This window comes from Microtus ochrogaster, chromosome X (assembly GCF_000317375.1).
Source record: "Microtus ochrogaster isolate Prairie Vole_2 chromosome X, MicOch1.0, whole genome shotgun sequence".
NCBI classification, from domain to species: Eukaryota; Metazoa; Chordata; class Mammalia; order Rodentia; family Cricetidae; genus Microtus; species Microtus ochrogaster.
Window position 1 is genome coordinate 41,629,399 of NC_022026.1, and position 12,908 is coordinate 41,642,306.

The 12,908-nt window shown below is 39.0% G+C and overlaps 1 protein-coding gene and 1 pseudogene across 4 annotated transcripts in view; one reads left to right on the forward strand and one right to left on the reverse strand.

Moving 5' to 3' along the window:
• The window catches only part of Frmpd4 (FERM and PDZ domain containing 4), a 653,313-nt gene that overhangs the window by 149,115 nt on the left and 491,290 nt on the right, over window positions 1–12,908 (forward strand). The window lies entirely within an intron of this gene.
• On the reverse strand, window positions 1,306–2,508 carry LOC101997278 (annotated as a pseudogene).

Genomic DNA, 12,908 nt, shown 5'->3' on the forward strand with positions numbered 1-12,908 from the left:
ATCAAGATCAGAAACACATATACATATAACAAAATAGTTATCAAGTAAAAATTACAATATTTACATCTATTTTATCTTTATCATAACAAAGGAAAACAACTATAACTATCTATCTATTCTTCAACTGCATCAAAGACTCCAGAAGGATATAATATTACCTAAGTAAACAAGAAGTAAGTAACTTCCAAAATTCTAGAAGTGACAGAGACATCTCGCTGCCTGGACAGTCACCCAAAGTTTCTCTGTACCGTTGGGGCATCAATCTTCAGCCTTCAGGCTCATAGCATCCAGAGACATTTCCGTGAAGCAGGAAATTTCAAAGGCAGTTCAGTCACTATCTGCTGTGTCCTGCAGAATGTCTTGCAGACTCCTTCATGAATCAGGATCCCGAAAGATCATCTCACCTTTAAGCAAGTTCAGCAGTCCTCTCTCTGAGGGTTCTCTGTGTCCAGTTTATACAACAGTCCAGGCAAGAGCAGTTTCTTGCCCAAATGGCTATCAAACTCCATAAGGATCCTCTTCGATGCCCATCTTCTTCTTGAAGTAGATTGGTGCTGCCAGGAGCAGAGTGTCTCATTGTCATGAAAAACCCTAAGTTATTAAAACATTTAAAATGCCATATTCCATAATTTTTGAAAGATATGAAGAATGACTATCTAAAATATATCTATGTATATCTAGAAAATCTAACTAACATGACTACAAACTTGACTAATATTGATGATTATCCATTAACAACCTATATACATTACATTTTTAAATGAACTACACAATCACAATACCTTAATCAAGATCAGAAACACATATACATATAATAAAATTGACCTTAAATTTAAATCACCAAAGCAAAACTTATACCAATGTAAATTATCCATATCTATATCAGTGGTGTATGTGTACATGTGGTTACACTCTTACATGTGTGTGAGGCAATGACCTATATTAGATACCTTCCTCAATTCTTTTACATATTCTTTTAAAAACACATTTATTCAGCTTTATGATCAAACTATCACATTTGGCAATCAACAGCATGGATGGAAAAAGTTTGCTTTAAATCCCTTTGTTGGAATGCTTTACAGAACAGAAACCAAAATAACCTGGTGTACAATTAATAGCAAATATAGTCCTGGAAGTTTTTTGGTTTTTTTCCCATACCCATGAGTATTGCCTAAAATGTGTCTTCTTTGTAGCAACTAGGCCCTGCCACTACAGTGCTTAGCCAAGTTCACAAATCCTTTGTAACCCATAGCTTCCCTGGCCTTCTCTGGGTCTCTTTGGCTGAGTTTTGTTTCCTGTTAGTAATTAGAACGTCCAGCCACTACCATAGCTACTGCTGGATCCACCACAGTCACCTTGGTTTTGTGCTTTAGAAAAGAACTGGTCCCCACCTATGTAAGAACCAGAGCTTCTATCCCCAAAGGTTCTGTCCATTGGTCCAAACTTTGAAAACTGATTGTTGTAATTGCCAACATTACTGTAGCCTCTTTCTCTTCTGAAATTGCTTTCACCCTCACCATATTCATTACAGCTATCCCTTGGCTTTTACCATTTCCTCTGGGGGCTTCCACCATTTCCCCTACAGCCACAGCTGTCACCAAAACCACCACAATCACTGACGTTTCTTCATCTACCAAAATTGTCATTGCCAGAACAAGCACTTCACAACCATCACCAAAATTTCCAGAATGCCTTTGACCTTTTTGTCAGGATGAAGCACTAGCCATCTCTTGCTTCAGCAGGACTGTCCTTACTTCGGGGTTATGGCCTGTCACAGAATGCTCTTTCTGAATGGCAGCCTTATCCAGAGTCAAGATTGTCAACGGTAATGAAAACAAAGCTCCTCATTTGTCCACTGCCCTTGTCAGTCACAATTTCCATCACTTCAGTGTTCCCATACTGTTCAGAATATTCTTGCAGGTGATGCTCTCCAGTATCTTGTTTGATGTGACCAACAAAGAACATTTTCACAGTGAACTGGGCACCTGGTGTTTGAGAATCTTCTCTTAATATAGCTCTTTGAATCCACAACTCTTCCCTCCACCTTGTGTGGGCTTCCATTCATTGCTATCCCCACTAGGTCACAGTGCTACAAGTGACAAACTCATACCCTTGGAGCACCTGGTCTTTGAAGTGTTTCTCGTTGCTCAGGATGCTCCTCAGACTCTCATCAGTCTTTCTGAAGCTGGGACCATTGACGAAATGCCCCCACAATCATGGCAGTTCCTTGGGAGCTTCTAGCTTAGATATTTGAAGGTGGGGAGGTGAAAGCCTTCAGTGATGCTTCCTCAGCTACATCACCAGGCAGAAAGAAAGGCTCTATCCCGCTTTTTTTATAAAAATAATTCATATTTATATTTATACACATTGGTGTTTTGCCTGCAGGTATGTCTGTGTGAGGGTGGAGTTATAGATAGCTGTGAGCTACCAGGTGCTGGGAATTGCACCCAGGTTCTCTGGAGGAGCAGTTCAGTGCTCTTACCTGCTGAGCCACCTCTTCGGTCCCATCTTACTTTTTTATGATACAGTTTCTAGCAGAACCTGAAACTCGTCAATTTGGCCAGGCTTGCTGGAAAATCAGCTCCAGGGATCTACCTTTCTCTGACTCTCCAGTACTGGCATGATAGCTATGTGCCTTCAGGCCTGGAATTTTCTATGGGTACCAGGATCCTGAACTTATGCCCCCTTGCTTGTGTGGCAAGCATTTTTTAGACTTAAACCATCTTCTCAGCTTGCTTTTTGTAGAGTTACTGATGGACAAATATGACTACTTCCTAGGACCAAAAGAAAATAAAAACATTTCCTTAGGAAAAGATTTAAAGTTGACTTGTAATGCCGAGTAAATCTTCAGTTAGCAATATTCCATGTAGATCCAGAAATCTTCTGGTCAGAGGAGAGAAGGCTAGGTGTTGTCCTGGGGGCCTCAAGATACTCCCCCTTCTCAGCTCATAACATAGTGGCTCTTTGTCTGTTTCACACTGTGGCAGTTTTCTCTAAACGCTTTATTGCAATTCTTTCCTGTATTATTATGTCTAAAAATACAATCTGATAATAAGTCCATCTCTCTAGAACAGGTGTTGATTGGAATTAAATGCAATATAAGCGTAGGCTACCGTATGTTTGTTTTCCCACAAGACTTTAATGAATGTGTCTATTAGTTTAACATAACAAATTTTTGAATACCAAGAGATGTTTGATTATGCCATATTATGTTTTTGAAGCACGCCTGGAGGTACTGTTTGGTTGATTTAAAAGAGTTCCTTGACTAATTTCCTAGCACAAAATTATTTGAAGTTATTCTGAATTGCTTTTTGAATAAATTCTCCTTTGAAGATGGGAAAACATAGAGGAGGTTGAATTGAGCCTAGTGAAATTTGCTAGGAAACATAATTCTAAAATATAATTCTGAAATTGGCTCTTTTCTTGCCTCGGTCTCCTAAGTAGTCTCAGGATAAAGAACTGAGGTGTAATGGTAAGCCAGTGTTCAGGAGAGGGAAATTAAGCCTTAATGTTCTGCATTACCATGCTAATATACAGGGAAAGAAGAGAAAGCATTAAGTTCACTTTAATAGAAAAGTAAGGGTTACTTTTATTTTGGCAACAAAAGACAGTGTACCATAAGCTTGTAAAATACCTGGATGCTAGCCCAAAGCTTGTGATATATAATTGCCTTGGGTTTTGTCTTGGGAATCAGGATTTTTTTTAAGTGTCTTGAAGTGATTTAAATATGCACGTGAATTTAGAACCTGTGGTGTAAAACCTGTGTCTTCCGTGGAAGACATAAAAGAAATGTGTATTTTTCCCTGATAGAGAGGGGCAGGCAAGACTAAGATACATTTGGTCAGAGGCAGCTTTGGGGAAGAAATGAGTTGGTTGTAATTACTTCCAATATTACTACAGGTGAGAACTCGCAGGATTAAACATTTCTGGATTGGCCAGTACTCCGGGAAAATTCTTCAGAACATCCAAGTTTATATGTAGTTGAAACAGGGGGTGTGGCGGGTCAGATCTCAGGGGAGGATTTGGGAATAGTCTTGGGAAGAACTTGCAACGCTATTTCACCATTGGGAGGTAAATACCACAATTAATGGAAAAAATTAACTGTGGCTTATGGCTTATTTTAGCTGTTACCCCTGGCTGTGTAACAAGCTACCCTTGCAAACGAATTGCATATGACAGTCCCTGTGTCCCTTGAATTTCCAGAGGTTAGCTGAAGTGACCTGTGACCAGTTGGGGTCAGTTGGACCTTGGTGATGATACCCGAAGCACAAGAGAGCAAATGGAAATACACGAGACCCCTGAAGTTTAGACTTAGAAGTGAATTAATTAACCCTTCTGCTTCATTCTACCAGCCAACATGGTCACAATCTCTGTTACCATACCTCAAATCAGACAGTGGGTGAGGACAGACCCTTCCCAGCGAGAGTTTCTACCAGTTTCTCTTCCTAGGACAATACTTGGAATCATTCTGCCAGGTGATCATTATTGTTCTGATATCCAGCTCCTATATTTATTTACTGAACTAGTTTTGACATATAGGCCAGGCTAGCCATGAGCTTTCTGGGTAGCCAGAGATAACCAAGAGTTCTTCTTCTTTCTGTTTCTACCTTTTTTTATTGATTTTATTGAGCTCTACATTTTTCTCTGCTCCCTTCCCTTCCTCCCCCCTCCTCTTCTACCCTCTCCCATGGTCCCCATGCTCCCAATTTACTCAGGAGATCTTGTCTTTTTCTACTTCCCATGTAGATCCATGTATGTCTCTCTTAGGGTTCTCATTGTTGCTAGGTTCTCTGGGATTGTGATTTGTGGGCTGGTTTTCTTTGCTGTATACCTTTTGAGGGCTGAGAGTATAGCCATGCACCACCACACCTTACAGAGCTGGAAACCACACCTCCAAATCTGTGCTAGTTAGTCAAGCGCTCCACTAGGTTCCATGGCCAGGATGAAGGTTTTTAAACTTCTGAAATGAAGTGGAATGGTATATACATGCTTTCATGTTTTAATCCTTCACTATTCAAATAACAGGGGTGCTACATGGTTTTATATTCACAGTAGCTGATAGCTCATTTGAGAGATTAAATAAGATGCCCAAATAATCCATTCCTTATCATTTTTCCTCGCATTGTAGAGATATCTAATTAGATGCAGAAATATATTTTAAGCGTGATTTCAAATACACCTTGTAATTTCCCCCAATTTCTTCTAGAATATTAAGTACTGGTAATTTTACTAAGCTCTGTTATTATGACAGCTCACCCCCTTTAGAACATGAAAAATGTATACTGCTCCAAATAGCTCCTTTTTCGAAAGACGTATGCAATGTTTGAAAATTGAAATCTTGAAGCATGGTTATTAATGGAGATCTTGAAAACCCCAGTAATAAATTATTGCTTCACTTCTGACTTACTATTTGCAGAGTGATGTTCAAACTGTTATATGTCTTATTGGTTTCCATGAATTTTTCTGCATGGAAACTGTTTCCAGGAGGGGAGAATCTCACTGAAAAATCTTGGGGTCTCCCATAGTTTTGTTATAAACCCTGCTATTCCTGTCTTTTAAAGCAGCTGTTACTGGAGGTTTTTGCTGAAGAGCCAAGGACGAACCAAGGTCCCTGAAAAGCAAACCCCTTGAGCAGAGGCAAGAAGAACTTTCTAATGTGTATAGGCCTACTAGGTTTCCTCAAGCTATTGGCAGGCTGCCCTTAAAGATGCCAGCAAGGCACGTCTGCAATCATACTCCCAAATTCCTTGATAATATGCTGGACTGTAGTTCCCCTGGTTTATCGCTGTCCTAGCTGTCTCTTATATAGAAAGAGTAATATATGAGTAAATCATTAATCCCTTCAGGTGCCCAGCCTTCTTGGGAAATGTATATTTCTATCATTGCTATCCAAATCTCTCTGACTTAATACAATGAAAAGTTCATTGTCTTTGTTTAGCTAGTGGATAGGGAGAAAAGCAAGGAGGCTTTTAAACTGCTCAGGTGTGAAAGCGGCATGCTCACTTCTCTCTCTGCATTAGACTGCATTCATTACCTGGCTACAGGCAGCTGGGAGGGAGACTGGAAAACAGCTTCCTATTTGTACAGGAAAAGGAGAAGCCCGTGAGTGCCCATGACTTATAGCAGGCTCCAATACAAGGATAGGCAGGAACACAAATTTTACCAATACCCCAAAGGGCAGAACATTCTATTCTACAGTTTGTAGTGTTGAATGAGAAGAGTGGATGTCCCGTCAGGAGATTCGGATTCCAATCTTGAGCCTGCACTTGGACACAATTAAGGGGACATCCTCATTTTTTCCTTCTGTTAACATGAAAATGGTAACCTCTCAAAATGAGTTTGAGAATCAAACAAGGAGAGCAGTTTGAAAAATTTCGACAAACATTGTAATTCTGTTCTTTCTCTTGTATTCTGTTTTGTTTGTTTAACAGGGTCTCATATATTCCAGGCTTACCACAAATTTGCTACATAGCCAAGAATGCCCTTGAACTTTTGACCCACACCTAATTCTAGTTACGGATCAGATCTAGAACTTCATGCATGGCAGACTGATGACTTTGCCAGCTGAGCTCCACCCCTAACCCATGTCATTCTTTTCTCTTCTCCCATCTTTTGCACAATGCCAGGTTGGCCCTGTAATTTTCTGTGATTCTTCTTTCCAAATGAAAGTACTCCATTTTCGTTGACAAGACGAGCGCATCATTAGCTCCATAGGGTGCATAGCCTTCTATAAGAATTTATATTTCTATTTTGGAGCACCCAAAGTGCAATAGTGAGGGAATTTTGATACAAATGTCACTCGGAGCTTTACCTTCTTAATGAAAATAAAGATTCCTACTTTTATCTAAGAGAAAAATAAGCAGCTTCAATGGTTTCCTTCTTCACCATGTTTTGCAATGTTTTCAGATCCTATACTTCCCTTCAATCATAAAATAGTAAACCAGAAGTGAATTAAGGCAAAGAACTTTCTCCCATCCAAGTACTAACCAGGCCCTACCCTACTTAGCTTCCTAGTTCAGATGAGATTGGGCACATTCAGTGTGGTATGGCCATGGACGGCAAAGAACTTGCTGAAAAGATAACTAAACCTCTTTTGCTACTTATCTGTGAGATATCTGGTGGGGTTTTCCAGTTAGAATAGAGTTATTTCTTTAGAATAAGGAGCGGTGTGTGTGTGTGTGTGTGTGTGTGTGTGTGTGTGTGTGTGTGTGTGTGTCACAGTTGCCCATTATCTTTTGTTCTTGTATCTTTCTGTTTTCCAGGATGGAGATGCTAGAGTCATGACTTCTTTTATATGTCACTTAGCTAAGTAATCTATATCTGCTAGCTAACAATATATATATATATATATATATATATATATATATATATATATAATATTATTGAAATAAATAGTACATTAAACTATGTGAATAAGAGTTTGAGAGAAATGAGGAACCCATCCAGACTGGGGACAGAATACTAGACTAGAAAGCATGCAACTTGACTCAATGAGTGGGTTTGGAAAAATACTCATAACCTTTAATGCTTTGATTCCTTTGTTGATAAAAATCAAAGGTAATCTTGGAAGATTCTGTAGACTTGAATGCTAGTTTCCATTCTATACATTAATTGACTGTCAGTGTTGGAAAAGGTCTAAAAAATAGCTTGAGGCATATTTTGGGTTTACCCCTATCATGGATCGTTGCTATTTCTAGTTGTGCTTCATTGTGGAAAGGGATTAGTTTTTATATGAAAGTACTCCTGAGAGAAGAGGTGACTTTTACACCACATCTCCAAGGGACATTTTGCATCATTTGAAAATAGTTTGGGTTTTCTATCTGAGCTAGGTATGAGGAGTGCTAGTAACATCTAGTGGGTAGAGGCCATGGATACTCCTAGGTCATCCTTCAGTGCACAGGGCAGCCTAATTCACCTCCATGCTTCAAATGTCAATACATATTCAGGAGTGATAAGCCCTAGAAACATGACATTTGAGATATAATGTGAAGATTCTGAGACTCCAACTCTAATGTCATTGTCATGAGGGCACGGTTCATAAAGAAACAGGCATTTAAATTATTACAGTTCCACATGGATACAGAAGGTGAAGAATATGGAGAAGCTATCCCCAAATATGAAGTCCAGAACTAGCTATGCAGACTTGGCTGACTTGGAACTCACAGAGATTCCCCGCTGTCTTTCCTTCTCAAAGGCTGAGGTTAAAAGTGAATAGCACCACACAGATGTAGAGTTCCTTACATTTTCTCTTGCTTTGGTTTTAGTAGTTGATATTCTGCCCTTGAGATACCCTTTATACTGTCTTTCTGATGTAGAAATTAGTTAGCATGCCAAATGTCACTTCTTTTTTTATTAAATCCTTAAAAATATATCTTCTTTGGTGAATCTTGGGTGAAGTACTTAATCAAGCCATATATCAAACAATTTACCAGTGTCTTCACACTCTATAACCATCCGGTTATTTCAGAGTGCCTAAAAATTATAGTTTGCTAATTTCCCAAGAACGGAAACTATAGATCCCTCATAGAGCAGTTAAGTAATTATTTGGACTATGTTCAAATTATTTGATTATGTCCTGAAGAGAAGTTAATTTCCAGGTCTACTCAGTGATTGTTTTACTTTTCAATTTTAATACATAGAGTGATTGATATGTACACATTCATATAACTTTATATGCACATATCTACATATATTATTATGAGTTATATTGAGAAAAATTGTCTAGCAGTTAAACTTAACACCTTTTGGTCACACTTATTTATTTATTGTTTCTTTTGTCATTTTGTGAAGGGGGCCGCAAGGTATGAAATTTGCAGTTTTGATTGAATATTTTTTTCTAGAGACAGCACAGTAGAGTCTCCTGCTAATAATATCCTATTGATGTTAATTTCTCTATTATGATAGTATAGAGTGGTTTTTGAAGATTGCAAGAAGTTGAGTGAAGGGTCCAAGGGAACTCCCTGCCTTATTTTGCATTTTTGTGTTTAAGATAAAATTTTTAAAAATCAAAACAATTTAGATGCTTACAACAGTAGGCGTATAAACAGTTCTATAAAAGGAGCATATGCATGCTTCTTGTAAAAATTATCATGCTATTTATACATTTTGTATCAGTCAGCTTTCTGCTCTTGTGGCAACATACCTGAAGTAATAAATTTACAGTGGAGAAATATATATTTTCAATCCCACCATAAGAGGTTTTTATCCAAAGCTACATGAATCCACTATTTTGGGTCTATGCGGAAACAGAGCATCATAACTAGGAATATATGGTCGAGCAGGGATATTTACCTCCTGCCAGACAGGAAGGATGAGGGGAGGAAAAAGAAAAGAGAGAGGGAGAGGAAGAAGAACAAAGAGGAGAGGAAAGGAGAAAGAAGAAGGGCAAAGGGAGAGAAAGAAGAGAGAGGGAGAGGATAAGGGAAGAAGAAGGTGAGGAAGAGGAAGAGATGGCAGGAGAGGAAAGAGAGGGAGAATTTAAACAGAAGAGTCCCAGTATACCCCTTACCCGTCGCATCCTTAGTGACCTCCTTTCTTTCACTAGGCCCTCATCTCCTAATGTTTCAATTGACTGTCTACAGTACAACTAGCCCAAGACCAAGTTCCCATACATGAGCTTGGGGGGAAGGCAACTAAGTAGTCCAGTTAATAACAGTTCCTCTAAGTCAACTATACAAAACTCTTAATAGTATGTTATATATCATTTAAGTAGTCATAATGTTTACAGTAATACCTTTTACATAAGCCTTTATGGACATGAAATGTGCATGCAGAACAAACAAAGTCACTAATTTTATGGATGGTGACAAACTGAAGACATTTATGGGATCAGTTTCAAGATTGGGAATGAGAATACAACTGGAACCCAAAGTCCCACTCCCATCCCTGTGTTAGTCCTTTCAGTCGCTACCTGGGTCTTGCTTTTACTGAAGGAAACCATAGCTTGAATGTTGAAACCTCAGTTTTATCTTGCCTCTTTCCAAATTTGGTACAGGAAAATTGCAAATGCTCCTGATCAGAGAAAGGTGGCAGAATCTGTTCCTGTAGCCCCAAAGACTGTGTACTCTACCTTATGAGATGTTTCCATTTTCACACTGTCCCCTGTGTTGCTCATCTGCGTCATGTGACCTAAACAAGGACAGTGCTGAGCACCTCCAAATATTTTACATGGGAAACCTTAAATTTGTGTTTTGGTGGTCCTTACAATATGAAATTGCGAGTCTTTAAGCTGGTGTGGTGATGTGTGTGATACTACCACATGGGATGTGGAGGAAGGAGGATGAGGAGTTCAAGGCCAATCTTGGCTATATGGCTGGTTTGAGGTCAGGCTTAACTATATAAAACTCTGTCTCAAAAATGAGAAGTGGGAGAGAGGGATTTAGTGATGATTAAGTCAGGATTGACCTTTTTTTAAAATCATGAATGAGCTGTGTAGCCAAATTTAATCTGTGAACATTAGACTCCCATGACAACCTGTTAGAAATGCATATTTTGATACACTAAGTGGTCTGTGGTTGAGATCTGCATTCAGATCCACAGATTCTGCATTGCTTCCACTCTTCCACTGGTACTGAGGTTGTATGTGCAAAGAACACACTTGGTATACAGTGATGGAAGCATTTTCTTATTTGGGTTCAGCGATGTATGGTTGCTGAGGTTTGATGTGGGAGTGATTTCTTATTAATAAAGAAACTGCCTAGGCCCATTTGATAGAACCACCCTTAGGTGGGTGGAGTAAACAGAACAGAAGGCTGGGAGAAAGAAGTTGAGTCAGAGGGTCGCCATGATTGTCCCATTCCAGGCAGATGCAGGTTAAGATCATTCCTGGTAAGCCGGCTCGTGGGCTACATAGAATAATAAAAATGGGTTAGATCAATATGTAAGAGCTAGCCAATAAGAGGCTGGAACTAATGGGTCAGGCAGTGATTAAAAGAATACAGTTTCCCTGTAATTATTTCGGGGCATAAGCTAAACTAGCCATGTGGGCGGCCGGGTGCCAGGGACGCAGCCCCGCCACTCCTATTTCAACAGAGATTAAGATCAGGGAAATAGATTGTGGAGGTTGAGTCCTGGTTTTGCCAGATACCTTTGGATTTTGAATACCTCCCCTTATCTTTCCCACCCTCAGTGTACACCTCTACCAAATGGGGGAAATGGTAATTGGATTTTGTGAGGATTAAATAACATCACGATCCTAAAACCATCCAAACAATACAATAGCTATCTAGCAAATGGTAAGCACTCAGCAAATGCCATCATTGTCATCATTCAGTAATTGGGCTCTTCTGAAAAAAATATATGTGTGTGTGTGTGTAATTTGTTATATATATTATTTTGATATATATGCTTATATAATTCATTGATATTGAATTTACACCTGTATGACCTTCTAAGTAGATATGTCCATGTTTCTGGAAGAGTTTAGGCTAAAATTTTGATGATTGCACTTGGATGACAATGGAGGTTAGTTGCTTCAGAACATGAATCAACAAATTGGGGTGGCTGGATCACAGGCCATGAAAGCTGTGTAACACCAGATGTTCCATTCATGGCCCTTGCATTTAGGATACAGTGGAGTGTGGTCTCTTTGCACTACCATTAACTTGCCTCTTTTTATGAAATTATCTCATTGGCTTAGTTCTTCACCTTTGCCTGTTTGTGAGGTATGTAATCTAATAATGTAGCCCCTTCGTGGAGGAATACTGAAAGAAAACAGGGAGTATAGCTGAAGATATTCATGAAAGAACTAGGTCTTGTGTGAGACCACAGTTGAATGAAGGAGAAATGACTGTCGTTTTAGTTGCCAGTGTAACTAAAATCATTCAAGGAATGCTAATTTTAATTGTGTTATTATAAATAATGATGATTTGACCGAATAGTACACTTTGTGTTGTTTGTATTTGTTTTTGAACATCAACCTCTTAAAAAGCATTAAAATGCACTGAGTAATGTTGGAATTTGAAATTTTAAGTCAATACCAAAGATTGTTGAATAAAGTCGCTGTGCATCATATCCTATTTGCTTGTAGTTTCTGTCTTCTGCCAAAGTACAGTATGGGTTTTGAAGAAGCCGTTTTGCTGTGTTCACTTTCAAATCATACACAAAGACACTAGAAATTTTTTTCCTAAAAAATGAAGGCTAACCTGGATTATTTTTCAGGTCCTCATTGTTCTAGGGAAGAAAGGAAAGAAAATGATATTTTAGGTAAATACAGCAAGTGATCATATGACATGCTGAGTTGATGGTACTGTGTTTGAGCATGGACATTTTCAGAGCTCTGTACTCTCCATCTCTTTACTTGAGATGATGCCTTAGCAGATGCACATGAGATCATGGACCACCGTAACCAATGGTAGTTTGAATGCTTTGCTCTGAGGGGAACCTCAGAGTACAAGTCTGTATACTACTCTTTCATATTTGCATGTAGGAATTACTTTGGGAACACATTTCTCTTTGGACTATGTTTGTATCTTTTGAGCTCAAAAAGTGCATCTGATTGAACTTGTTTCCTTAACTGAAATGCCCCGCTTTTTGTGATCACCCACACTTTGTTTTCCTTCTTGGAGACGACAGTCTTTCTTCTATATTGCTACGCCAGTTCTATAAAGTTTTAGTGGTCTCCCTCATTATGTAATGCTATGATGTTATCAAATTTCATTCATGTGCTTATTCATTCATTTAGCCATTCACTAACCTACTCTGTAAGCTTTGTAGGTCTTTCTTGTACAGAGGAGCCCTTCTGAGAATAGAGAACATGGAGTCAAATTCTCATGTATATGAGATCTCCTAAATGTCATCTAGGATATTTTTCCTTCCTTCTGTCTTTCCTTCCTTCCTTCCTTCCTTCCTTCCTTCCTTCCTTCCTTCCTTCCTCCCTCCCTCCCTCCCTCCCTTCTTTCCTTCCTTCC